General features: G+C 43.6%; 1 protein-coding gene across 1 annotated transcript in view; it reads left to right on the top strand.

Annotated features, from left to right (window-relative positions):
* The first annotated feature begins 5,058 nt into the window (after nt 1-5,058).
* Nucleotides 5,059-20,644, top strand: part of LOC111862675 (neurotactin) — an 82,017-nt gene continuing 66,431 nt past the window's right edge. The window contains exon 1 of the mRNA XM_023848230.2: nt 5,059-5,522. The gene's annotated coding sequence lies outside the window, so the exon portion shown is untranslated. The remainder of the gene's footprint in view (nt 5,523-20,644) is intronic.

Here is a 20,644-nt window from a genome sequence, read left to right as displayed (position 1 = left end):
TTTCTTCATAGTCACCGCCGTGAAAGCCTCAAATCTTACAATTTATAACTTATTACTCATTTCAGGAAGCAGTATAAATGTATATAATTTGAAGACACGTGTTATTTTTTAATTATGGACGGAACAGCGTTTAGGAGAAAATTGGTACTTGTTTTTTGTTCTCAAATTCTCATTATTTGGGGGTTCGTAAAACGATATTTTCTTTAAGTTTCCTTCTGAGCGTTTGGGGCACATTGAGAACATCGAGGGCCACAAGAGGCTCTTGAGCCATTCACTTACTTACATCTATTTTTAGTCTACTTTCCTTATTTTGAAAAATAGAATGGAGCTTGCGAGATTAATGTCTCTCCCCTCTCCAGCGTTGAAAACTAACAGCTCTGTAAAACATTCCCGCTGCAACGAACACACACGCAACAAGGGATGAACTGCTGGACGCGATATCGTCTGCGGTCAGTGTTGTATCAGATACTCAATACGAAGTGAGCAGAATAAAATTAGTTATTTAAAATATTTACCGCGCCAATATATTTCATTGCGACACGAAGGCGCGCCTGGTCTCGTGACATAGGGGAGCTGCGCGTTGCAGATAGGGTGGAGAAGTTGGCAGCCGGCTTGAACCGCCACCACTTGCTTTCAGTCTTTCCCTGAGCCAAGTACAGACTTTCTAACGGTCCAAACTCCTTCCTCCACCGTGTTTACATACACTCAATGGTCCTCAAACAAAAAACATATTCCGTGGCCTGTAGTCCGCAAGCGAACTGCACCTACCCAATGACGGCCGCTTTTCGGCGAAGTTAGTGCGAAATTTTCGGATAGAGGGTGCCGCGTGTTCAGCGCAACGGATCCTCACTGCCGTTAATCTCGTTTTTTAGACCGGAGCCGCTATTTCCTTGAAATAGCTCCTCAATTATCCTAACGAGGCTGAGTGGACACAGTTCCAGACCCACTAGTTCTCAGAAAATCTAGTAGCGCCGGGAATCGAACCCGGGACCTCGGGATCTCTAGGCAGGAACGCTGACCACTAGACCACAGAGGCGGTCCTTAGTAGTCCTCGTACTGCCAAATTTCACGTAAACCGTGCAGAATGGAGACCTCGCTATAGTAATGCGAGAAAACGAATATACTGCTTCATCTGTTATGGGAACGAGAGTGCTTCATCATGAGTTAGTGACGTAGACAGCTACGTCATCATTAGGCAGGTTTTTTTTTTTCCTTGGCACTACAGCCCCAGTGGGCCTAGGCCTACCTCCATGAACTTCTCCGTTCACTTCGGTTTTTCTAGATCTTGGACATACGGTAGGACACCTTGGGCGGGTGATCAGCTCATCGCAAGGCCTCTACCTGTACACAAACACAGAAAAACGCACACACACAAACTAAACATTCATGGCCTGAGTGGGATTCGAACTCACGATCCCGGTTTCCAAGCGAGCGAAGACAGTGCATGCCTTAGACCGCTCGGCTACCGTGACCGGCACATTAAGCAGTTGCTACTGCTTATTTTCGTAAGACTTCCGGTATTCCTGCATCGGTGGGAAATTCAGACATACTTACACTTCCACGGAGATGCCTAAATAAGTATGGCGTACGTTGGTTCGTAGAGCAGATAGGCTTTATTGCAGCAACTCACTGAGTGCTTTGTTGCCTAACGCGGCCTGCATAGATTCGGTCACCCCTACAGGACCAATTTCCTCTTGTTTGTTTTCTCAGGGGGTGGGAAAAATAATGATCGAAGGGTTGACATGGTCCGTTAGTTCGAAGCTCTCCACTTCACAGCCACTTCATTATACAACATGGCGCGGGGTGATACCAAATCTGAAAATCAATAGCTGAGGGTTAACATTAATTTTGTCTGTATGAAAGTTATTGGAGACTGACTCTGACGATTCTGATGACAAGAGCCATCCAGCGGTATCCATCCTGAGCCATATCAATCCAATCCATACCATTCCATTCTTTCTATCTGAGATCCATTTTAATATTGTCCACCCAAATACGCCTTGGTCTTCCGAGTCACCTCCTTCCGTCCGGCCTTCCCACCGATATCCTGTATGCATTTCTCCTCTACCCAATTCATGCTACATGCCCTGCCCATCTCAATCTCCTTGACTTGGCCATTTTAATTATACTTGGAGAAGAGTACAAGTTATGAAATTCCTCATTATGCGGTTTTGTCATGGTATGGAACACCAAATTTAATATATCTGTCCTGTTAAGGGTTGTCACTGTGATGTGTCTGTCAGCATGGGGTGTAATGGACACCGAATTGCCGTCTAGTGTACGGCATACCTTGTTTATCTTAGGAAAAGCATGATAAGGAATTTGGCTTCCTATTGCTCGTAACCATTTTGACATCAAACGTATATGGCTCCCAATCACGTGCAGCAGGTGTAAGCCACGGTTTAGAGCTGTAAAGTTGTCACAAACGTTGCAATGAATATGACGCAGTATAATCTGGTAGATTTGTGCCGCTGTTTCGGAGGAACCTGTTATCTCCATCATGAGCGCAGAAGAGTGTGAACAAAGTACTTTGGGTTTGAAGTTCTCCTACTGTACGAATTGTACAACCTGTGAGTTGTTACTAAACCAATAACTAATCCGAACCCCGTCTCTAGTCATAAATACACGTGACACTACAATCCAACACGGCGTAATCTGTGCTACTGACTACGTCCTTACACTAACCGTAAATAAATAAACAATGGCAATACTTACATTATCATCATCAGTAATCTGTAAGACGACAGATCCACAGTCTCTTCCAAAACAATTGCTCCACTTAATGCGATCTAGAGCTTTCTCCTTCAAATGACAGTATCCTCTTCTGTCCCCAAGGTCATCCAGCATCTTCTTACGTTTTATTCCTCGTCTTCTTGTCACTTCTATCCGCCCATCTATCTTTCCTTCGATAACTTCTTTTAGAAGGCAGTTTCTGCGTAAAACATGACCAATCCAATTAGCCTTCCGTTTACAATTACTATTTTAATCATCAAACTATTATTATTATTGTTGTTATTATAGTTAGTGTCAGAATTCCTTACGATCTGACAGCACTGCTGCTTACGGACCACACGAGGTCACACAATATGAGAAGGATAATTGAGAAGAATTGCTTCCGCTGCAACAGACATGCTTTCCGTTTTAAGGAGTAGACAGGAGCAAGTCCATTCATGTTCCGCGTTCCTGCCACTTGGCATTTTGTAAAGTGATGAGTTACTGTGAAGAAAGCAGTCTTCGGGGATGTGGCACCGTGTAGATGTGGTGTTAACCAACGTTTCAGAGGAACGTGTCGCCTCCATCTTCGGGGTAAAAGGAAAAATAAGAAATCCGCAAGCGAAAAGACCGTGTTCTCAACTCACCGCCATCTGTGAGTCTATTGTCTAGATAATGTGGGAGCCTTGACATCTCACAAACCTATGGGCCCTCACGGTCTGTTACTAGCTTTACCATTTTTTGCCTTACCTTTACCACTTGTAATATTAATGTTATCCAACACAGATTTGAAACGATAGCCGAATGCCCAGCAATTCCAAGGATGCACACCCCCAACCCCCTTCCCAAGTATTGATTGTAAGGAAGTGTGTAAGACGCAGGAGTGAGAGTAGGTGCTCCAACGAACGCTGACCGAACTCACTCCATCACGGAGTTCCATTTAATATTAAAACCACCTGCAGGCACCAGACCGGTGCTGCACCCACTTTCATACGCAGCGCCATATTTAAGAACAGAAATACATAGAAATATTTTCGGAATCTTCTTTGCTGTTAACTTTGTGTTTACTGTTCCGTGAACAATGTTGCTGACATGAAGATCTTTGTGAGCAGATTTTCTGAGAAGTAGTGGGTCTGGAACGGGGTCCACTCAGCCTCGTGAGGATAACTGAGGAGCTTTTGCAATGAAATAGCGGTTCCGGTCTAAAAAAAAAACAAGATTAACGGCCGTGGGGATCCGTTGCGCTGACCACGTGACACCCTCTATCCGCAAAAGTTGGTACTAACTTCGCCGACAAGAGGCGGTCGCTCGGTATAGTTCGCTTGCGGACTCAACTCGCGGAGTTTGTTTGTTTGTTTTTTGTGTTATACAACATAATTTTTCGATATCGGCTCTTAGACGCTAACAATTGTAAGATGCGTCCCAAATTTAAGAATTTTTACAATGTGAAAAAAAGTAGGTCTTGTAATTGAGGAAAGAGAGTGGCTCCACGGGCAAGAAGACCACAACCTTCATACGCATCGCTGTAAGAAACTCACTGAGCACAAGCCAGGAAAACGTATGGGGTGGAAGCACATCTCCACGCATTCTTCTTACCACGAAGGTTGGTGTAGCAACACTGCTCTAGATTTGTATGCTGGAGGTGCTTGGTCCCCATCTCGGCCAGGATATCGGTTATCGTAATTGAGATTTTTGTTTTGTGGCTTTTCTTAGTCCCACCAAGCAAATGCCGGAATACTTCGATACTGTCAGGGCCGTTTACTTCGAAATCCTTTCCAATTCTTTAATCACCAACTTCCTACTATTTGATGCTATACAGTTTTTCCCCTGACAGAGTCGTAAAGTAAAGCTCAAACCACAAAGTTCACATATTCTTCTCCCTTGCAATATATATAGCTAAGTGCTTAGCTTCACGCCCCGGCTTCTTTACCACCGGGAAAAAGATCTCCAAAAAACAAGCAGAGAGAAGACTGAGTTGGTCCCAGAGCAGTTCTGGAAGCTGTGGAGAACGCTCTCTTGTCCCTGCCGTGAATTGAACCCCAACTCCTCGGCTGTCTAGCCCATAGCCTAACGCTGTACCGGCTCCTTTAGCGTAGCAACCGACGCCTAACGTATTCATTCCCACGAACGTAGACCAACGGCCATGATTTGAGGAATATCTTCTGAAAGAATAGTAAAGTTAGAAATGGACCGTGGATGAGAGGAAATTTTTCGAAGGAAATTAACAAAGAATTCGAGCAATAGTGGGAGAAAGATGCAAAATTGTGAGGGGATTCGGCTTTGAGTCTGCGCAGTGGAACAGGGACCTGGTCTCCTGCTTGCTAGCTCGGTAGCCGGCCGAGGGGAGAGTAACGAGGTAGTGGTGGGGTACCACCAGTGGCAGCTCTGCATGGAGTAACAAAGGCCGTAGCAAATTCAAAAAAACTCCCCCCTCAGCAATTGCAGAAGCGAGTTAGTTGAGGTAGCTGCTGCAGTCTGGTAGCGTTGGGCGCTGCTGTGAAAGCGCGAAACGAGTTGTTTGATATCACGACTTCCGAAACATTTACGTTTTGTAACAAAAGGATTATAAAAAGTGCCTATGGTGTTGTTAGAATACAATATCCGATGTGCTTAAGGACTTATTTGTTTTGAAAAGCAAATTTGTAGTTTAGTGATTCCTTGTTGTGTTAGTTCCGTTGTGTGCATTTTCAATGTGTTTGATGTAAGCAAGCTTGGAACACCAAGCCAAAAGAACTCGAGTAAGCCAGTGCAAATTCAAGCCCCGTAAGGCTAGACTTTTCAGGACATCTGGAAGAAGGTCGCCTGAAGAGGTAAGAGGCTTTAATGTGCTTTACTTAAGAGGACGAAAAGCGCAGATCTGGTATGTAGTCAACAAACTACAGTAAGGGTCTCAAACTCAAATCGTAAGCAGGTCAAATGGAAACTTTAGAAATCTGGTGTGTCGTACGTTATTTCTATTAGCAGAGTTAAGTATTTTGCTGACAATTAAACACACTATTAAGATTAGTCCATTACATTATTACCGCAATTTGCACGATTCAAAGATACACGTTCTAAGAATCCACGTCAGCAAAATATACTGTATATGACTAAATCTAAAGGAAAATCTTGATGTCATTGTTACACCAATGCTCATTGTTGTGTCTTTAAGTTTAAAGGTGCGTCATACAATCCATGGTGTCGGAAAATCGAGAAAGTGCATTATTATCATCATCAGTTTAAAACTGCACGACACTGTGTCGTCTGACATATGTTTACCTTATAATCATCCTCACGATTACATAACCGGTACAACAACCCCTTCAAGAAATTAAGGAATAACTGTTAGATTTTATGCTACATATATTTTTTATTGCTAGTGGGGTGGGACTAAGTCCCTTGTACTGCGGCCACTTCTGGCCTATTGTACCAGCCCCAGATGATAGGTGAGGGTGATTGTGGAGCAATTGGAGGAATGAAGATTGGCAAGGGAAACCGAAGTTCTCGGAGAAAACCTGCTCCAGCGCCACTTTGTCCACCACAAATCTCACTTGAAAAGACCCGGGATCGAACCCGGGCCGCCGCGGTGGGAAGCCAGCGACTAAACGCTTGAGCAATGGCGCAGCCTTACAGACATTATACTATTGGTCAAATCTCGTCGTAGGTACCGTTTAGACTGGCTGTGGCTTGGCATTAGACCGGTAGAGGATTTTGATCCTGAGTGAGTTACGTATGATCGCCTCTGTGGTCAGCGTTCCAGGCTACAGATCCAATGGTCCGGGTTCGATTCCCGGAGCTACCAGATTTTTTCTGATAAGTAGTGGGTCTGGAACGGGTTGCACTAAGCCTCGTGATGATAACTGAGGAGCTATTTCAAGGAAATAGCGGCTCCGGTCTAGAAAACCGAAATTAACGGCCGTGGGGATTAGTTGCATCGACCACGCTACACCCTCTATCCGCAAAAGTTGACACTAAACTTCGCCGACAAGCGGCGGTCGCTCGGTCGGTATAGTTCGCTTGCGAACTAAAAACACGGAGTTTTTGTGTGTGTGTGTGTGAGTTACGTATAACTGGAAACCACCGTCATTACCGATTTCATGAGTGCTGCTGTCAGTCGAGTTCGGCTTTGCGTCTTATTATTGCTTACGAAGGAAAAAATATTCACACATGCTAGCTGCCGAGCTTTACAGGTACTCATTTAACACAAAATGCCTGGGTGCAAGAAAACTTTATTATGGCAAATACAAGGCAGAGTCAGCAAATATGTCACAAATTGATATAAAACGTAAATATGTGATATTGAAACCTGGAATAATATTCACCAATATTCACCAATATTGATACACTTGTCACGTCGCTTTATTAGTTCGTCGAAACTCGTAGCATAGAAGTCTTTTTGACCGACGTCTCAGCCACTTCCGCACCTCCGTTTCAACTTCATCAGTAAAATATTTGCCAACAAGATCGTTTTTAGGGGGGGGGGAATTTCTCGACCCAGTTGTGAACCACTTTACGCGACAAAGTCTTCCCATCGTAAAGAGGAAACTTTTTTATGAATATCTTTCGCATTGAGCCTTTTTTGTCCACAAAAATTGCAAAACAACGCTGCTCATCGGTAGTATACACTCAAGCACGGTCGCCATTTTGACTACTAAAACCAGCCTCTGAACATGCGCATCTGCTACCTAGACTTCATTTGCTGTCAAAAATGATTGTAAATACAGAAAGGCCTAGACAATGCCCATCCACCCCGGTACCTAGACTGGTCATGAAGCTCGACTGTACTGCTACCTAGTGATACACATAGAAAACCTATTATATCTGTTGCAGCTATTCCACTTTCACCTGTTTACTGTCTCTCTCGTAAGAAAAATCATCTCGNTAAGGAAGACACTGAAATGACTCCAGAAATTTTTCAAACGGAATTAAACAATCTGCTTGTCAAACCAACCTGAACCAAATGGTTTCAGAAACAAAATTGCGAGATCGTCTTCTGGGTTTAGGAGCCGTGTATTCTTCGTTTTGGCTGACGTTTCGGAGGATCGTATCGCCTCCATCTTCAGAGCAGTTGAATGGCTTGGAATGCAGAGAGCAGTAGCTGCAGCTACTGCACTTACTATCACTACAGCTACTGCTCTCTGCATTCCAAGCCATTCAACTGCTCTGAAGATGGAGGCGATACGATCCTCCGAAACGTCAGCCAAAACGAAGAATACACGGCTCCTAAACCCAGAAGACGATCTCGCAATTTTGTTTCTGAAACCATTTGGTTCAGGTTGGTTTGACAAGCAGATTGTTTAATTCCGTTTGAAAAATTTCTGGAGTCATTTCAGTGTCTTCCTTAAAAGGATCATTGAACAATAGACATTCAAGTGTCATAATTTCGAATCCCTGGAACCGATCGTCGAACTCATCTCGTAGCAGAAAAATGATCCAGGAATATTCTTGAATACGTTCAAGAGAAGTAGGTCTTGTGGATTTCTGGTGCGGAAACTAAACACGGTTATGTACACTTAATTGATCGTTCCGCAATCGAAGCGTAGCTTTCGAAGGCCTAATGCTTTCAGATATTTCTAATGAACTTGTGTTTACATTTTAACCATTGTTATGAGAGTTAAAGTGAACTCCCACGTCCACAAAAGGCTGGATCATGTACCAATGATTCATCATCTATTTATTTCTTGTCCAAGACTAATTTGATCTCGTTCAGTAAATAAGTAAAAAAGACTGCAAAACAGATTGTGACAACCATATCACATTTGTGTGGTAAATTATTTCACCATGTTCATTTTTATTTCCCCCCCAATAATGATACAAGTTCCTGAGGGCTGCAACTCTAAACAACTTAATCTTAATCATATCACAAGAAACGCTATGCTGCCACCTATGAGTGTGCCACACCGGACTCAACATATTATATGAAAAGCCATGGACTGAAACTTACAAATTTATGCAAATAACAAAACCATTATGTACGCGGTACTACTGTCGGTATCAGTGATAGGATCAGTGGACACTTGTAAGAATAGAATGCACATTTTCAGCAACAGTATCCTTTGCGTGAGTTGTCTTGAAACTTTTTCAATATAATGCTTCTTGATATTAATAACTCGTACTCTTCTCCAAGTATAATTAGGATGATCAAGTCAAAGAGGATGATATGGGCAGGGTATGTAGCACGAATGGAGGAGAAGAGGAATGTATATAGGAATATTGGTGGGAAAGCCAGAAGGAAAGAGACCACTGGGAAGACCGAGACGTAGGTGGGTGGACAATATTAAAATGGATCTTAGAGAGATAGGATGGGATGGTATTGATTGAATTGATCTGGCGCAGGATAGGGACCAGTGGAAGGCTCTTGTGAACACGGTAATGAACCTTCGGGTTCCATAAAATGCTGGGGAATTCTTGAGTAGCTGCAGAATTGGCGGCTCCTCCAGCGGGGCTCAGCTCCATGAGTAAGTAAGTAAGTAATTAATGCTTCTTTATGATGAATTCGGGTAAATAGAAGGCAACTGTAAACTTTCCCCTGTGCATAACTAATTAAACAGTATCTCATGAAAAAAATATGGGTGAGTGGAGAATGTAGTTCCAACATTACTGACATCGGCACTAGATAGAGGCGAGTAGTCAGCTTCAAACCCCGGCCGCTAGGGTAGGAGGCTGGGTGGGTCCCCGAGTCGGTCTGGACGCTATGGAGAAAAGAAAAAATGTTGCCCTTGTCGGGAATCGATCCCCGGCCGTACAGCTTGCAGCCCGTCGCTATACCGAGTGAGCTAAAATGACTCCCCGATGGAAAATCAGTGGAGACTAAAGAAATATTTAATTTTCTTTTTAAATTTCGCTGCAGCACCATTCCTTTTAACAATTGAAGTCCCGTCACTGACAAACCCAACCACTTTTCATAATATAGTTCTTATCTGCTGAGAACATTCACCAATTCGGAAAATAAGTTTCATCGGCACTTTCTATGTCTTTCATAAAATAAAAGTAAAGCTATCCCTGTAACTGGCCGTGGAGGCCCATAGGGTTGTGAGACGTTGAGGGTCCCACATCTTCTAGACAATCGGCTCACAGATGGCGATAAGGTTGTCAGCCTTACGCGTCGGCCACCTTTAACCCCCAACAGTATTCCTGGTACTCATTTCTCTTAAGAGACTGAGTCGATCCCAGGGCCATAGTGTGATTGGAAGGATTAGGTAAACTGAAAAAAATCCACCTCATCGGGATTCGATCCCGCGACCTTCCGGCTTATAGCATAGTGCCTCAACCAACTACGCTACTTAGCTTCTTCACTTCATTCTTAACCCTCCCGACATTCGACACAGCCTAACCTAATAAGTTCAGTAATAAATATCTTCCCGTGTAGATGAGGAGTACATAGGCTGGAGTTCTGTAGGTTTGCCTTTTAATATTGTCTATTATAGACTTTTATAGTAAACCGGGAACCTGATCTGATCTGTCCAGTCTTTTGAGTTCAGAAGTATTTACACTCCAAAAGGCGGTCCCAGTTTCACAGCCTCGCTCCATAATTACTACGCAGTTGGCCCGAAGCTTTCCCAGAGCTACTTCAGTCCTGAGAAAAATCGATACGAGAAAATCACATCAGCAGATCCCAAGATGGGCCACAGTCCGTCAGCTTGTAGAAAGGACAGGCCGCCGACTGCATGCAGGCTTCAGTTGTTTTTACTTGATACAAAGAAATTATAACAGGTAGCGTGATGTACTCATTTTGCACAGCAGTGTAACAGCAAGTTTCCGTCTGCATGTAAATGAAATTTATCGTTTTCCTCTGTTACAATTTCACTGAAAGGAGTAAATGGAAACGTAACTACGCATTTCAGTAGCCTTTGCATTTCGTCTTGTATAGGGACCGCGTGTGTACGACAATCACTTCTAGTGAAACGTCCCAGTTTTCTTTTATTTTTTCACATGTTATAATTGCGTATGGGTTAAGAAGCAGTGTTACACTGTACGTGTCATAAAATGTTATAACATGTTTCGACTATTCTTGAAACCAAGACAGCTTAGTCGGTATAGCGACAGGATAAGGGCTTGACGGCCGGGGTTCGATTCTCAGCAGGGGCAAGAGATTTCTCCCACCTCTGTTTAGTGCCGAGTTCAAGAATTGTAGAGATATACCTCCAAACCCCACTTCTCTGCTTGTAGCCACACACAGACCGGTCCAGTCGGCGTGGTACTGGGGACTTCCCCCTCCGGGGGAGTAAACGACCGTAGCGTGAAGCTCACTTTCAACTCTACTTAGTGTCATATTTGTGAATGCCTGAAGTTTTACCTCAATTTCTTATGCACTAGAACTTCAACATTAATTATTTCAGTAATGCCATATGCACTACTGTGGCCAGGACGGCATCAGCCAGAAGTCATGGAACGATAATACAGCGCGAATTGGTGGTAAGCGGTGATCGTGACCTGTTTTAAGTTTTTGTAGCGTACCATAATCCACCAGGTGGAAGGACTTGGTTCAGGACCTTTGGTATCCATAAGCTGCGACCAGGATGACATCACCTACACAGCTATTTTTTTTCTCTGGCGCTACACCCCTCATTTGGGCCTAGGCCTACCTCCATGAACTTCTCCGTTCACTTCGGTTTACTAGATCTTACACATACGGTAGGACTCCTTGGGCGAGTGATCAGCTCGTCGCAATGCCTCTACCTGTAGACAAACACAGAAAAACGCACACAAACATCCATGCCCTGAGTGGGATTCGAACCCACGATCTCGGCTTCCGAGCGAGCGAAGCCAGTGCATGCCTTAGACCGCTCGGCTACCGTGACCGGCACACAGCTATTTTACCTCTTTATAATAATGGTAAAGTTCTGCGTGATTACAGCGCACCTTAAAGACGTAGGGGCGAGTGGAAGTACAGTTCCCCATATTCTGAACCACGGCACTGAGGTCCACCCAACCTCATATCCAAAGTGTACCGGGGCTGTTTCCCCGGGGGTAAAGTGCTCGGGGCGTGAAGCTGACCACTCACCTCTAACTAGTGCCGAGGTCAAGAAAACTTGGGTCTATACATCCACTTCCCCATACGCCTTCATGGCGTAGTGCTTAATTAGTTAAGCACAGGGACAACTTTAGCTTTACCTGCGTAGTAAGTGACGTTTAACTCCGCGAAGAGCCCCCCGCATCGTGTCGATAGTTGTACGGGCCCCAGACCCGGTCTGAGCGTTATGAGGAGACAAATCTTATGCTCCGGCGGAGAATCGAACCCTGATTCATCGGCTGTCCATCACATAACTAAGTGCTGTACCGACTGAACTATCCGCGCTTCCATTTTAATAACATCCACAAAGCATAACGTTCGTCTGAAGCACGAAACCATTGTAGGAAGGAAAGAAGCTTCTTCAATCCATAGGAGGTCGGTTATTCTTGAGGAGCTAACATCCGCTCACCTCGTCAACACTTACTCCACTTCCTATGAAATTCGAAGGTTTCTCATGTTCGCAAACGCTCGGCGCTGGTCCATGTTCCAAGTCACATGAACCCAGACCACATCCTCTTACTTAAATGACAACAGCTGAAAAGGTGTACATGTAGCATGCATCCCATGCATGGTTACTTGATGGGCAAACAGAGTTTATGCAAGTTGAGCATGTCGAAGCATAATTCTCGGGTCCTTAACACATTTCAAATCTATTTGAAATTCTACGAGATCAATTTCACCATTAACGTAAAATTGCACTGGAAGTAAATCGACTTTGGCTTCATACATGAGCGTAACTCGAAAATGCAAGTGGAATTCTTAAACATATTTCTTTGCGTCTTTGGTCTTTTCCATGCTCAGCAACTGGAAATGTATTATATGCCTGATCACAGTTGCACCAGATTTTCTGAGAAGTTAGTAGGTCTGGAACGGGGTGCAATTAGCCTCGTGAGGATAATTGAGGAGCTGTTTCAAGTAAATAGCGGCTCCGGTCTAGAAAACGGAGATTAACGGCCTTGGGGATCTGTTGCGCTGACCACGCGACACACACTATCCGCTAAAGTTGGCACTAACTTCGCCGACAAGCGGCGGTCGCTCGGTCGATATAGTTCGCTTGCGGACTACAAGCCACGGAGTTCTTTTTTAGTTTAATCACAATTGCAGCTTTGACAATCGAAGCTTCCTCACGAACCCTATTATTTTGTTAAGCTTGTATCATCAACAAGGAAATTCGTTGATGTTCAGTTTATTTATGTGCGACAGAGTCCAGTAGTGACCACAATATTTTGGTTTCATTTCCAAAAATAGTTAAATTTCTGACCCCAAGTCATACACGTATGTGCTTTTAAGCATCTGACCATGAAGAAACAAACGAACATNCACATATACACGGTGCCAAATCCCAGAAGACTGCTTTCTTCAAACGAACATCAGTACACCCTCGCACGCATGCGCTTAACTGTGATCTGGTTGTGACTTCTGGTGGCATGGCATGACCAGCCAACCTGAACCTCGAGATGTTTCAGTTACTGAACCGCCTAAAGAATATTTAAGGAAGGAAAAGAAGATTTGGTCGCTATCTGAAAACCTTCCACTAAGGCCATGTGGTAAGATGGAAGAGGGTATCTACTTCAGACGCTGCAGAATGGGTCTCCGTCGGTTTGAAGAATATCGCAAGAAACAGCGGAAGAGTCGCTCAAGAAATGGAGAATTTGATGGCACAGAAGTTGTTATCTTATGGGAAAATTCTGTTCACTGCCCTGATTAGAAAGCAACTGAAAGAGATGTGTACACTCAAGAGTGTGAGAATGGATGCGAAGAAGACAGCTTACTTATTTACTTACTTACTTACTCATGGAGCTGAGCCCTTCTTGGGGAGCCACCAATTCTGCAGCTACTCAAGAATTTCCCAGCACTTTATATAACCCGAAGGTTCATTACCGTGTTCAAAAGAGCCCTATACTGGTCCCTATCCTGAACCAGATCAATCCAATTCATCCCATCCCATTGTATCTCACTAAAATCCATTTTAATATTGTCCTCCCACCTGCGCCTTGGTCTTCCCAGTGGTATCTTTCCTTATGGCTTTCCCACCAGTATCGTATATGCATTCCTCTTCTCCCCTTTCATGCTACTTCCCCCATCTCATCCTCCTTGACTTGATCATTCTAATTATACTTGGAGAAGAGTACAAGTTCTGAAGCTCCTCATTATGCAGTTTTCTCTAACCTCCTGTCACTTCATCACTCTTCGGTGAAGAAGACAACAAATACGTAAATTTCGTTAATTTAAATTGTCATTTCTTGTGTTTATTAACACAAAATATCTTTGAATATCGGAAATTACTATTGTAATATGCGGAACTTGGTTGGTTGGTTTCCAATGCCTGCATTTGGGATTATTTAACCCATTTTGCTTCTTGCTTCCCAATAGAATTTTTTTTTTCTTTTGGGAAGCTTTGCCAGGTTTGTTGCTCATTTGGCACTACCCAGGGGACACGTATGACTTAAAGAATGTCACGAACGCGAGCACCTTCTCCTCATGAAACTATTACTATGTCAAGAATTCTTTCAATTTCTGCGTCTTCCCCCCCCTACAAACCTTACTGAATTATGGACGCTTCTTACCGTTGATTCCATCACGGAATCGAAGAAATACGGTCGTGCACTGTATTTAACATCAATCGCGATTAAGTATTGTAGCCTAGTACAGACATCTCACCCGTTTGTACATGTGGTGCCATCTGTAGGTAATTTCCACGTTTTCCAAAACTCTTTCTTTATTAATAAACGCGTATATGAGGTAATGAGAACAGATACCAGTGACCGTTTACGCATGATTTCTCTAACGTTTAAAGAAATGTGAATGTAACTGAATCAAAGAAATACAGTTGTCCTTTTGTCCCTGTTTGTATCATTCCAAGTATCTTATATGTCACTTTGATACACGTCCCAATATTTTGCCATAGTTCCATTTAATATTCAGTGATGGCCGCCAGGTGATTAGGTAGCTGCAGTTTACAGAGGCTCTGTCTCCACACGAAAATCGATGGAACAGGGACATAGCGCTGGGGTGTTCCAGTGACATCATCTGATGACAAACGCATCGGGATTTCTGAACTGAAATGATTTCACGTCCTAGAGAGTCCAGACCTTTTAGACCCAGGCCACGTGAACTTCAATTGTTTATTTTATTTAATGGCGTCGCCAGTAACGCAGATCGAACACCCCCTCTCGTAGGACCGATACGTACAAAAATTAATTTTGTCCGCGTTTTAAAACAAAACACCAGCACCAAAACCTCAAGACACATTTCGCTGACAACTCAGGCGGAATAGCACAGCATCATGCATTCTGTTTGTGGCCTGTGTTTAATAAAAACTCTTAAAAACTGTAAGCAGCAAAAACAGACCGACGAAAGGACGTATTCATCATGCGGTAGTTTAAGATGAAGGTATGAGGAGAAAGTAAAACAAACAAGCTACAAGCATGACGTATGTTGGTTTCAGTTTACAGTGTGACAGCTAGGTGTAAACTGACAGTCATATCCAACGGCTCGTGATAACGCAACAGCCAACCTGGCTCATGCTGCGTTATTTTAGCTCTGCGTTTGATTTAGTGAAATTGAACGGATAAATGGAACGCCTCTGTGGTCTAGTGGTCAGAGTTCCTGGCTGCAGACCCAGAGGTCCTGGTTCAATTCCCGGCGCTACCAGATTTTCTGAGAAGTAGTGGGTCTGGAACGGGGTCCACTCAGCTTCGTGAGGATAATTGAGGAGCTATTTCAAGGAAATAGTAGCTCAGGTCTATAAAACCGAAATTAACGACCGTGGGGATTCGTCGCGCTGACCACATGGCACATTCTCTCCGCAAAAGTTGGCACTAAACTTCGCCGACAAGCGGCGGTCAATCGGTCGGTATAGTTCGCTTGCGGACTAAAATCACGGAGTTTTTTTTTTTTTTGCGTTTGTTTCAATAATATTGGCAAAGCCACAAATAATATACGTAAAATGTAAAAAAAAAAAAGGTGAAGTCCCTGTGTTTGCTTAACCAAGCACTACACCATTAAGGCGCATGGGGGAGTGGATGTATAGATCCACATTTTCTTGACCTCGGCACCAGCTGGAGGTTAAATGATCAGCTTCACGCCCCGGCCGCTTTACCCCCGAGGAAAAAGCCCCGGTACCCATTGAATAAGAGGTTGGGTGGGCCCCATAGCCGATCTGGATGACGTGGAGAAGAGGAAGTTCTTGGCCCTACTGGGAATCGAACTCCGACCCCTCGGTCATCCAGCCCGTAGTCAGTCGCTATGTCGAGTACGCTATCCCTGGCCCCTCAAATAATATACGTAAAAGTAAAAAGTAAAGTAAAGCTATCCCTGTAACAGGCCGTGAAGGCCCATAGGGTTGAGAGACGTTGAGGGTCCCACATTGTCTAGACAATTGGCTCAAAGATGGCGGTAAGGTTGTCAGCCTTACGCGCCGGCCGTGCTTTAGTCCCCAGGAAATGTATTTAATTCCTGGTACTCATTGCTGTTAGAGGCTGAGTCACCCCCAGGGCCATAGTGCAGCTGAAGGATTAGGTCAATTGAAAATAATCCAATGACCTCATCGGGACTGAACCCGCGACCTTCCGGCTTGTAGTATAGCCCCCCCCCAAATAATATGCGTACTGCAGAGAAACTGATATTCACTTGACAAACTCCAGGACAAGGCGGGAATACAGTTCTTACATTGACAAGATCGAATTCATTTCATTTGCAGGGTCACTGGCGTTGCTCAACATGAATTGTCGCATGGGCTTTACGTTCAAATCCCACTCCTATTTTAAACTTGGACTAGGTCTTAGCAGAGCTGCCTCAAAGCCTCCAGTACTGTCTGCTGACAGAAGCAGCCAGGATTTCTGTTCAAGATACACTTTCAGCCCGTGTGTTGAAACTCATAACTCGTTTGAAACGGCGTATTGGGACGAAGAATTTGTTTCACATCCCCGGATGGTTCGTTTCGCCATAGATTCATGCTGACGCCCTGCTGAGTAAGCTTCGATGTTCTTACAGTATAACGTAATATATCTGAGATGCCTCAAGCACTGTGTTGGTCAGTCATTTGTGGGACAACTAGTTCCCTTAAATTTTGCTGTGGAACAATATGGATATTTCCACAGTCTGACATGGTAAAGTAAAATCGTTGTTTTTGTTGAAGAGAAAGAATACATTTGACAAGTTTTAGGTCGAAAGTTTAATCTTGAACTTGCAATTAGTTGTAGGCTTCTAGAAGTATGGAAACTCAGCGGTGCCCAGGTTTTAAAAGCCTAAGGTTTGGTAGTTTTTTTGTTAGCGTAGCCCTGAGCAGGAAATGAAATTATCGTTGTCTGTTGCGCAATATATTTTTTTTTCTTCTCCTGCAGAAACTTTCTAAAGGAAACGGGTGTTCCCTATCTTCAGGCGCCCCGTTCGATCGTCGTCAAGTTGCAGTCGAGCCAGTGTTTAGGACACGAACGTGTCTTCTTTTGCTTCGGCAGATGCGGAGACAGTGAGACAGTGGTGCACCGGGAGTAGCAAATTTCAGTGTTTTCGTCACAGTTGTTCCCGCGACAACAGGCATTTCTGGCTGACGTTTGTGTTTCTCAACGTATTCCAATTTATTTTTAATAATACATTTCTTCTGTCTTAAAGAGATCTACTCGTATCCCAGGATTTCATAGCTGTGTATCTATCCCTTTTGCCATAAACGCACTTAATATTCGACTGGATTTGCAATGCCCTCTTCAAGTTCGCTTAATGTTAGAGCGCAGTCCGGAATTCTCGGGGTTGTTCTTGTTCAAGTGGATGCCAGAATTTCATCTACATTCGTCGAGCTTCTTCTATACCTTGGCAAGTTCTAAGTTGTCCTTGCTTTCCCGTCTGTGCTGTCCATTATCTGGGAGGGTGGCTTGCGGTTTAGTGCAGATGTCAGTCTTGCTTGCACAATTCCCCCACTTCCAACCGCTTCCTACAGCTTTCAAGTAGCACGGTGACCCTCGTCAGAGAAATTAGTCCTCATATATTTATTAAAGCTGGGACATTTCCTATATCCAGACACAGGCCAGCCCCCTAGAACCATGTTCGTTGAGCCTTTGCGAAAAGTAAAATCCTCTACCTAATCAATGGTTTTCCATTCACAAAATTTGGGTATTTTCGAGCATCTCTCGTATGTAACTTAATTACATTTGAAAAGAAAAATTGCACAGAAGCTAAAGCTGTAACATAGTACAGAACTGGGGAACATGTTGCAGTGTCAGTAAGATATGAGTATGAAACAGTTCTTGTTCAAACAGAGCCAGAACTGCGAGGGCAAGGAAATTCAATATTCTCGGAGTCCAGCAGAAATGGAAGGGTTATCAGATATTTTGTTGCCAACACAACACGATCATTACAATTTTAATTAACGATTTTTTTTTCAGAGGGAGCTTAATCATTCCGAGACACCCCCTTTTTTTTATGAATAGCCAATCAAAGTACATTCAGGAAGATCAAATAGATAATGAATGAGTGAAATTGTAAATAAGCAAATACCACGTGTTTATCGGACACATCACTGAATATCGGTATGCACATGTTAACTGCATAACTTAACTTTGCTGTGCTTCAGCGCAGAATACGAGTATAGTCTTGACCTGTGCCGAAAACAGATGTTTGTAAACTGCAGCTGGAGGTGGAGGTACATAGGAGCAGTGTGTTGTTATTCTGTCACGCGTAAATACAGCTCCTCATCCAAAACTCTTTGTTCTATTGAAGTTAATTATTTTTGACTGATTTTGTTTTAAGCGAATTCCCATTATAATTTCATCGGGCTGTATACTAGTCTGTAATAAATACATAACACGTAAAATCTCAAAGCACTCTTTTGAAAGTATCAGTACTCATTTGGAACATATTTTACAACTGTAAGGAGAAGTCAGGCAGGTCACGGTAGCCGAGCGTTCTAAGGTATGTACTATCTTCGCTCGCTTGGAAACCGGGATCGTGGATTCGTATCCCACTCAGGGCATGGATGTTTAGTTTGTGTGTGTGCGTTTTTCTGTGTTTGTGTATAGGTAGAGGCCTTGCGACGAGCTGATCACCCGCCCAAGGAGTCATACCGAACGTGTAAGATCTAGAAAAACCGAAGTGAACGGAGAAGTTCATGGAGGTGGGCCTAGGCCCACTGGGGCTGTAGTGCCTAGGGAGAAAAAAAAAAGAAGTCAGGGCTCCTTGAAAGGAGGCTCGCATCGTCTGAGTGACCCACGCTTCATGGATCATACAGAAAAAGGGACAAATATTTCTGGTAGTACGCACAACTCCTGTGTCTGTATTTTAGGTTTCCAGTCCGACGAATCTTCTCTTATTATTAATTTAGTCTCACAATTTGAATTTATAATCAACCAAAGTATTCTGTTAGGCCACGCCATAGCTCAAGCGGTTAGTCGCCGGCTTCCCACCGCGGCGGCCCGGGTTCGATCTCAGCTCTGGTCAAGTGGGATTTGTGGTTGACAAAAGTGGCGCTAGGACAGGTTTTCTCCAAGCACTTCGGTTTCCTCTGCCAATCTTCATTCCACCAAATTCTCCAACATCATAATCACCCGGGGTAGGTACAATAGGCCAGTCAGTGTCCGCCATGCCGAGAGGACCTTGTTGGACCCCACCCACTAATATGCGAATTAAAAAAAATATATTCTGTTGGCTAGTATGCTGGACTCGTGCGCAGATGGACATGCGATCGAATCCTAATTACGTGAAAATTGTATTTCTTGCAGCTTTAAATGTATTGAGATTATTATTATTAATTAACAAAGGGCATGTTGTTAAGTACAGGTTTTGTCTGTTTTAAATTTATTGGACATAGCCTTAAGTTTTCAGGCCGCTGTCATGTGTTATTGACTAATGAACAATAGCTTACACATAATTTATAGATATAAGTACGATCTGTTACCATACTAAATTTCACATTCCTAGCTTCATGCTAGATTTCGTGCACGTGATATGTGGTTGCTTTACGTTCTACAGAAGAAACCTCAAATTGCACGTTACTGAAGATGCAGCCTACTCCCATACATCATTTCAGGATACTTTATGAAGTAGGTCTAGTGTTGCTCACACCTCGTGATTTCCTCGTCCGCCATGTTCTTATCCCCCCTTATGGGAATTTACAAGGAGATTCGGGTGGCCTGTAATGGTATAAATTCAACAGCAGCATTCGAACAATAAATAAGTTAATTCAAATTAGAGGAAATGTCATGTCACATTTGGCATGCACATGGAACACAAACGGAGCCACAAACATTTTACCAGTCAATCATTACAGACATGGTGACCGTGCGAAATGGTGTGCTTATATAAAATTTAACGCACAACGAAGACGTGCTTCGTAATAAGTAGTAGTAGTGTAGTAGTGTAGACAGTAGTAGTGTATTTTTTCCCACACTTTTTTATATATAATCGGTAGAATCTGCAGTAAGTGTATGTGTTCAATAAGTACTGGTTCATGAATGAGTTATGCCCAGTGGCGTAACTCATATAGTTTTTTCTATTCACTTAGGTATCATTTTAATTCTTGTTTGGGGTTTTATTCAGGTCTCTGTCTGGCAGAGTTAGGGCGAGTTTCGCTGTTGTCTGCTAAGTTCACTGTTAGTGCATTAGCGTGATTCTCTGATTTGCTTAATCATTTGGCATTCAACTTTTTATTTCACTGAGCGCTGTGTTGGATCACATGGTCAGGTTTGTAGGAGCCCATCACGTTAGCCCATGAGATAAATTCAGTTTTACTGTTGAATAACAAATGGGCATTACTTAAATAAGACATTGGCCTCGCCATAGCTCAAGCGGTTAGTCCCTGACTCCCCACCGTGGCTGTCCGGGCTCGATCCCTGGTCTGGTCAAGTAGGATTTGTGGTGGACAAAGTGGCGCCGGGGCAGGTTTTCTCCGAGTACTTCGGTTTCCCCTGCCAATCTTCATTCCACCAATTGCTCCACAATCACCCTCAC

The sequence above is a fragment of the Cryptotermes secundus genome, unplaced genomic scaffold (genome assembly GCF_002891405.2).
Source record: "Cryptotermes secundus unplaced genomic scaffold, Csec_1.0 scaffold5, whole genome shotgun sequence".
Taxonomy (NCBI): Eukaryota; Metazoa; Arthropoda; class Insecta; order Blattodea; family Kalotermitidae; genus Cryptotermes; species Cryptotermes secundus.
Note: the sequence above shows the minus strand (reverse complement) of the source record. Positions and strands in the feature narration are given on the sequence as shown.